Source organism: Nicotiana tabacum, chromosome 23, assembly GCF_000715075.1.
Source record: "Nicotiana tabacum cultivar K326 chromosome 23, ASM71507v2, whole genome shotgun sequence".
In the NCBI taxonomy this organism is placed as follows: Eukaryota; Viridiplantae; Streptophyta; class Magnoliopsida; order Solanales; family Solanaceae; genus Nicotiana; species Nicotiana tabacum.
In genome coordinates this window covers 43,778,564-43,787,354 of record NC_134102.1, presented here as the reverse complement: position 1 = coordinate 43,787,354, position 8,791 = coordinate 43,778,564, and the positions used below count along the sequence as shown (strand labels likewise).

General features: G+C 39.1%; 1 long non-coding RNA gene across 1 annotated transcript; it reads right to left on the bottom strand.

Annotated features, from left to right (window-relative positions):
* Nucleotides 1–4,001: 4,001 nt before the first annotated feature.
* On the bottom strand, nt 4,002–5,508 carry LOC107811080 (uncharacterized). The gene is made up of 2 exons (XR_012706127.1): nt 5,224–5,508; nt 4,002–4,546 (listed from the first exon to the last, which is right to left on the bottom strand). It is a non-coding gene; the product is annotated as an uncharacterized LOC107811080 (long non-coding RNA).
* Nucleotides 5,509–8,791: the final 3,283 nt, after the last annotated feature.

Here is an 8,791-nt window from a genome sequence, read left to right as displayed (position 1 = left end):
TATCATTAGTAACCATAAGTCCTAGCTCGAGCTCTTATTCAGCTCTATAGCACGATTTGGATTTAAAAGAATGGTAACAAACGCCTAAATACCTTGTAGCTTCCTATTTATAAAATGTGGTGCACAACACATCTATAAACAAAGCTCTAACTACCAGATACGGCTTGTAGACTCCCTAGGATAGAACTGCTCTGATACCAAGTTTGTCACGTCCCAACCCTGGGGAGGCATGTTTAGCACCCGATGCCATAATCAGCTCGAGCGTACTACTCTATAACTGTAAACTCTGGAGGGGTGTAAGGCTTATGATTGATAATTGTAGAGATTCTTCGCGGCTCGCAAGCTCGCCGCGGTTCGGACTTTTTGTGTTGAACAATGCGTTGGGGAGTTGAAGAAAATTTTTGGAAGTGCAGGGCATTTTTGCGGTCCATTCTGCGGTCACAGAACTGATCTGCGGACCGCATACTGAAGTAGAAATCTAGGAAATTTTCAGACGATTATGCGGTCTAGTATGCGGCCGCATAATCATTTCATGGGCCGCACAACCCATCACAGATCCAACATAAAACTTTTCGAAGGGGAGTTCTGCGGTGCATTATAAGACCGTAGAATTGGTCTGCGAAACGCAGACTGGTCGCAGAGTGAGGCAAAAGTGCCCAGTTCCGGAGGGCTATTATGCAGTCCATTTTGCGGACTGCCGAAGTGTATATGCGACCGCAGATCTGTGTCGGGGCTTCATTTTTCTATTTTTTTTTTACCCGGCCCTATTTTGATTAAAAGCCTTTGGGGCTTGTTTTGAAGGTGAAAACCTGTCATTTTAGAGAGAAGAGAGGGGTGTTCTATAGAGAGGGAAGTAAGCCACAAGTGCTTTATTCATCAACATCTTGTCCAAGCTTTGAAATTTAACAAGAAATCTCACAAGATTTTCATCCAAGAGGTAAGGTTCTAACCCTAGTCTTGAATTTTGAGTTTAGATAGAATGGGAGTATGATTCTTGGGTATGAGAGTTGTTATTTATGCATGCATGTAGCTATGAGGATGGTGGGGAGGTAATTGAACTAGTATGAGTAAACTCTTGGTATTGAATTAGTTGTGGAGTGAAGGAAATCTTGTGGAAGAACCTTGTAATCAAATTCGCACACCTAGTGTTTGATAAAATGCTCAAATAAGCTGAAACTATGAATATCTTCCTAATTTGTGTTCAATTTTTTCTCTGTCTCTAAATATATCGAAGTTGCTAGGATATTCGAAACTGTATAGTGAATTAAGGAAAGCTCAAAGCGAGGTATGAAGGCTAAACTCTTTTTCTGGTATTGGAATTCCCGGGTTCTTACAAAACTCCATCGTGTGAAGTTCGAATATGGAACATTACTGATGTGGGGTATTCAAACTAGCAAAGTTGATTTTCGATTGGTATAATGTGCCAGAACCCTCGTGTGTTAATGATTCTCTATTTTTGACTTAATTATGTTATACCCCTTTGGGGAAAAAATCTTATTTGAAATCAATGTGATTAAAAACTTATTTCTCATATGATGAAACCTTATGAACCTACTCTTGCTAAGGCCAAAGGTGCCAAATGGTTGATTTGAAAGGGAACTTTTTTGTACCAACTATTATCATTTTGGGAATCTGAAGTGTGGAATCGTGAATACATCTCCACCCGCATACATTGGGGTGAGGAGACACGGCCGTTTTGTCTAGAGTTGTAGTATTGTGAATACACCTCCACCCGCATACATTGGGGTAAGGCGGCAGGGCCGCTTTGTATAGAGTTTGTGGTATTGTGAATACACCTCCACACGCATACATTGGGGTGAGGCGGCATGGCCGGTTTGTGTAGAGTTATGGTATTGTGAATACACCTCCACAAGCATACATTGGGGTGAGGCAGCAGGGCTATTTTGTGTAGAGTTTATGGTATTGTGAATATACTTCCACCTACATACATTGGGGTGAGGCGGTAGGTCCGCTTTGTGTAGAGTTTCTGGTATTGTGATTGTACCTCCACCCGCATACATTGGGGTGAGGCGGCAGGGCCTCTTTGTGTAAAGGTAGTACTAGAGGATCCCCGACTTAAGAATTTATAAATGTTATTGAAAGTTTTTAGTAAATTTGCTATGGCTTTAACGGCTAACTAAGCCTTTTATTGGTACCATGATTCATCATATTCATGTTGTATTTCCAAATCCTTGCATAGGTGTTTGGTTTTCATACTAGTACTATTCGACATGTACTAACGTCCCTGTTTTCGAGGGTGCTACATCTTTAATAGATGTAGGTGGTTCCACAGCGGAGGGCATTGACCAGTGATAGCGGTACACTCTCCTTCCGGTCGGCTTGGTGAGTCCCACTTCATTTCGGGGTCGTGCATCTTTTGTTGTATGTGTATTATGTTTTGAGGTATAGCCGGAACTTTGTTGCCGGTACTATCATTGTACTCTTTTGTATCTATTAGAGGCTCCGTAGACATGGTGTGGGTTGTGTATTGGTATTGGGAAGGTCAAGATAGAAATGTCGTATGTGTATTACATATTCCACTTCAACTATGAAAGTGTATGTATTTTGAGACTTTTAAAAATGAAGTAACAAATAGTGATGGAATTAGTGTTGTTCATGAACCCTCTTGGTGTTAATTAATGAAGTTTACCTTCTATTTATTTATGGGTGATTTGGGTAGAAGTAAATCTAGCAGACTTGCTCGACCGGGTTATCTCGGTTGAGCATCGGTTGTGCTCCCCGAGGTCGGGGCATGACAAGGGGTAACCCTCAACTTAGGCCAACAAGGCCTGCCTGCAAACTGTCAATACCAATCAAGGCCGATGAGGCCATATCTGAATCATCTAAAAATAACGCCCCTCTCATTTGAGGGGTAAACATACCCAAAAGCTCATATACATAACTGTGCAGGTCGACGAGGCCGCCATGAATGTCTCCAACCAGCAGTACAAAAATAAACATATACACAGAGCTGGCAAGGCCACAATACTGATATATAAAATACACAGGACTCGTCTACAAATCTCTAGAGATAACTGAATTGTATCATAGTTAGTACATGGCCTCGACCTACCCATCAAAACTGTATATATAAAATGGACGCCAAGGTCTAGACCTGGTAACTCCGAGGAAGTGGAGCTTACCAACCAAGCTTATGTTTGACTCTGTCTACTGGGAAGGTCTATCCAGCTGTCTATCAGGACCTGCAGACATGAATTGCAGCATCCCCAGCAAAAGGGACGTCACTACGAAATAATATACCGAGTATGTAAGGCATCAAACACTACTAGAAAATAGCTATTTCTTGACTATCAAAACGGTCGGAAAGCGGTCAGAAAATGCTAATTTTCAACTATATTCAGACCAAAAAATCGTAGTCGCAAAATAGCTTGTCTAAAATAGTTTGCGACCGAGGTCGTCCATAATTTGCGACTACCGCGGTCTCAAAGTCAAAATAGAAAAACGACTAATAAATGTTATCAACTCTCCGACTGACGCGGTCGCAAATAATTTAAATAAAATTTTAATTTTACATTAATTTTCCCACTACTTCAGTCGCAAATGATATATATATATATTATAATTTTATTTAATCTTTCTCACCGGAGTGGTCACAAATAATATAAAGTTTTTTTATTTTATTTGTGTTTTCCCACTGCTGTAGTCGCAAAATAATTTAAAATTATTGATTTATTTATATTTCCCACTACTGTGGTCGCAGATCTAATTTAATATTTTTTTTAATTTAATTTTTCCACTACAGCAGTCGCAAATGTTCTTGAATCTGAAAAATTTTGAAGCGCTTTGCGACTACTGTGGTCGGAAATCAGTCGGAAAACTGGGAATTGTTTGGCAGATTTCAGTACTTTTAAAGCAGCAGCACCTGCCAATTTAAATATGCAGCAACTAAACAATTAATCCACCACGACAACCAATCAATCCACCATTCTAACCAATCAATTCTCCATTCCAACCAATCAAATCAATAAAATGCAAACAACTATAGAAAACATAAATATTTTTAACTAAAACATTCAAAAAGAGTTAAACATTCAAGCACCGTTCTATCTAGTCTTAAATAATACAATCATAGTCAAGTGTAAACATTACCAAGTCTAAATATCCAACCACAATAAATAATAATGTTTCAAACATCACCACCACAACAAACTAAAACTCCTTATCCCTGCCATCATCGCCATTCAAAGTATCAAATGGACGTCCTCATAAATTTCTCCACTATACTCTGCAATTTGTTAAAATTTACGTGATCTTCTTTACGTTCCTCCTTCAACTCTTCAACTTCTTTTCGTAATGCTTCCACTTCTTCGTGATTCTGCGAATAACTCGCATCACCAGACAACAATATCGTAGAACGACCTACGGAATGTTGTGATCCAAGACCGTAGGTTCTACCTTTCTTTGCGCCACCAACCAATTGCGTCCATATTGAAGCTACATAATTGAGCGACACTTGGGTTGATCTACCATCCTCATAATCGAGTTGACTTTGACGCGATTCCTCTAAACGGTTTTGATAGGCTTCCTGAAATTAAATTATGCTATACTAACAGTATGAAGTGCACCAATGTTATACTAACAGAAAGAGGATGAAATTAGTAGTTGTTTACTAAGTTAAGCATTAAATTATGTTATACTAACGGTTGAGCAAGGGCATTCACGATACTCCTCTATCCTCCATTATACTCAAAACTCAATAAGTCTCTTATTTACTATATTTGCATCACATTTAGATACTATATCCTCCAATAGCAACAGATTCTAAAAACTCATCCTTCAATTAAAATGTATAAAAGTTTAAGACCTCCACTTAACAGAACTGAACAGAAATATAAGCAAACCATTTACAATAACGAGGTTAAATTTATTTTTTAATTGAAGAGAAAGTGTGTAATTCCTCCGTTTGAATCTCGAGGTTTGCTATCACGCCAAATCCTCTGGACTAGAGGAGTATATGTATAATATTTACTTTTTTTATAGCTATAGAAACGAACAACTTTCGGATCTCTCAAGCTCTTGAAACCTATTTTGTTATTTGAGCTGTAAAAAGGATAAATCTTCACTACTGCATAACCATTTAAACTCATTTAGCCGAAATAATTCGTTCTGCTTTCATCTATAAGATGTCTTTTTCATCTTAAGATAATGTTAAACCCACAAAATATCTAGATTTTAAAAAGAGAGACATAGATAGAAACTAACCGAAAAGAGGAGTGGAAGAGAAATTGGAGCAGATTTGGTCTTCAAGAGTCGAAGAATATTCTTTAAATTTCTGCCGTTAGTCGAAAATTGACATCCGCCGTTTGCCACCATCAGCCGCACAAGTGGAGTTGAAGAGAAATCGTAGAACAATCAACAACACTGGTGGAATGGAAGAGAAATCGCAGAAGAAATAAAATATCGATAGAGAGATAGAGATAGAGGAAATTGGAAAAATATGGCCGAAATTAGGGAAATAGGGTTCTGGCCTGAAATATTATATTTACCTTTCTGACTACCGCGGTCACAAACCCACTAAAATATTTTTTTACCTTTTTAATTTTTATTTTGCGACCAGAGCAGTCGCTTAATTGGTCAACTATTATTATTGACTTTTTATCTTCCGACCGAATTGGTCGCAAAAGTGAAGGCGGGAGATTTGACGCATTGTTTTCCCACTATTTTAGTCAGAATACTAGTCGAATTCTTTTTAAAAAAATAATAATAATAATACAATCTTTTTTCCACTACTGCGGTCGCAAAAGAAGTCACATTAGCGACTACTTCAATATCAGTCAAAAATTTCGGTCGCAAATTAATATTTTTCTAGTAGGGAAAATAACTTAAAGCTAAAACCGAACTGATAATATAATAACTGAAAGTAACTGTGAGTCAGAGATAAACTGAAGGTATGATTACCTGCTGATACTGACTCTATTCTCTTAATAGAATAAGTAAAATCGTTGTCCGGTCCTATAAGGCTCAGAACGTGTAATTGCTTTGTCGTAGTAGGCTCGCTCATAGGTGTTCGACCATACTAGGATTTGTATCTCGGCCATTCTAAGCTCGCTCATAGGCGCTCGGCCACAGTAGGGTCGGTTGTAAGGCCCCGTAAAATTTTGCAAAGGAAAAATAATATTTCGTGGTGCCGAACTGGGCTTACGTGTTTGAGGATTGTATAATGCAATGGAAAGTAAAGAAAAATAAATTTGGGCAGAAAAAATGCACTTTTGCGGCCCACTATGTGGCCGCAGAATCACTCTGCGGACCGCATAATGATCGCAGAGTGAGACAGTCTTTTGGGCCATTTTTTATGTCATTTTCGCGGCCCATTATGCGATCGCAAAATTATTTCGCGGGCCGCACTCTGATCGCATATCCAGCTTTGAGATTTTTCAGAGGGAGGTTCTGCGACGTATTATGCGACCGCAGAACAGGTCTGCAGGCCACATAATGACCGCAAACCGAGTCAAATTTACCTAGTTATGGAGGAAAATTATGCGGCCTATTCTGCGGAACGCATAAGCATTATGCGGTCGCATATGCGATCGCATACCCTGTTCCGGAGCTTCATTTTTGGATTTTTATAGCCCAACCCTACTTCGTTAAATAGACGATTTGTACCATTTTTGAGTCAAAACCTGATATTTTGAGAGTGAGAGAGTGCCCTAAAGTGGGAGAGTGATCTTCAAAAATTTGTTCTTCAATTCTTGCTCGAATCTTTGAAGATTAACAAGGAAAACTCACTAGGTCTTCATCTTAGAGATAAGATTCTGTACCCTAGCCCTTAATTTCGAAATTTATATAAGAATGGGTAATTAGCAAGATAATTCTTGGGTATGGATGTTATTTATTTAGCATGCATGTGTTATCAAGAGTGTAGGAAGATAGTGATCTAACAATGGTAAAGATTGGGTTGTGGGATGATGGAATCCTCCATAAAAGGACCTTGAAACCTTAATGCACACCTAATGTTTGATAAAATGCTCAAATGAGCTAGAACCATGATCATCTTCCTAATTTTGGTTCAATTTGTTATATTTCTAAAATAGATTGAAGTTGCTAAGAATTCCGGAATATTTTAGAGTTTAAGGAAGCTAAATTGAGGAATGTTGGCTAAACTCTTCTTTAAGAATTGGAACCTCAATATCCTTGTAAGTTCCAAGATATTTATTACAAGTTGAGTATTCCGAATAAGTTTTGTGACAAAGATATATGTTTAATTTGTGTTTCAAATGCTCTCATGATATTGTATTATAAATTGAGGATGTGTTCCAAACTATGGATTGTGTATCTACGTGTTATGATTCCAAGTCGTGATTTATGTGGAAAACTATTATGCCAAATTGTGTAGAAATTGTGATTATAGTTACACCTCCACCCGCATATATTAAAGTGAGGCGGCGGGCCGCTTTGTATATGATTTTGGTATTGTTGTTGCACCACCACCCATATATATATATTGGGGTGAGGCGGCATGGCCGCTTTGTGTAAGTATTGGTATCGTTGATGCATTTCCACCCATATATATTGGGGTGAGGCGGCGGGGCCGCTTTGTGTGAAAATAGGTATTGTATTTATACCTCCACCTGCATACATTGAGGTGAGGCGACAGGGCCGTTTGAGTAGAGATTTGGTATTGTGCTTACACCTCCACCTCTATACATTTGGGGTGAGACGGTGGGGCCGCTTTGTGTGAAAATGGTTACAGAGAATCTCACCTTAAATTCTATAAATGTTAATGACAGCTCTTGATAAGCTTGATTTGGTTTAAACGGCTATCTATGCTATTCTATTGTATCCTTGATTCATCATATGCATATTGTATTTCCAACAACAACAACAACTCAGTATAATCCCACTAGTGGGGTCTGGGGAGGGTAGTGTGTACACAGACCTTACCCCTACCCTAGGTAGAGAGGCTGTTTCTGATAGACCCTCGGCTCCCTCCCTCCAAGAACTCTCCACCTTGCTCTTGGGGTGACTCGAACTCACAACCGGTTGGTTGGAAGTGGAGGGTGCTCACCACTCTCCACCTCATACTGTATTTTCGAGTTCTTAAATTGGTGTTTGGTTTTCATACTAGTACTATTCGACATGTACTAACGTCCCTTTTTGCTGGGGGCGCTGCATTTTTAATGGATGTAAGTGGTTCCATAGCGGAGGATACTGACCAGTGATAGTAGTGCTCATTCTTCCCAGCTGACTTGGTGAGCCCCATCTCATTCCAGGGTTGTGCATCTTTTGTTTCGTATGTGTTATCGTGTTTTGAGGTATAGTCGGAGCCTTGTTGCCGGAACTATCATTGTACTCTTTGGTATTTTTAGAAGCTCCGTAAACTAAGTGTGGGTTGTATATAGGTGTTGGAAATATTAAACAAGTTTTCTTAAGATTAAATCACTCGTTCCACTTTGAACCATGAAGGTTTGTGTGTGTTTTGAGAATTATTAAATGAGGTAACTAATGGTAATGAATTGGTATTGTAGACATAATCACCTTATTGTCTAATTAACGAAAATATGTATTATCCTTATTTATGGATGAGTTTGGGTAGAAGGAAATCTAATAGGCTTGCTTGGCCGGGTTCACTCGGTTGAGCGCCGGTCGCGCTCCCCGAGTTTGGGGCGTGACAAACTTAGTATCAAAGCCTAAGGTTTTAAAGTGTCCTAGGATGTCTCGGAGCCGTGTCTAGTAGAGTCCTTCTTATCGGTGTGTTGTCGACCACATCTATAATTAGGATGCTACTTGGGCATTTAGGAATAATACCCTTCTTTCTGCTCTCTTGACTGGA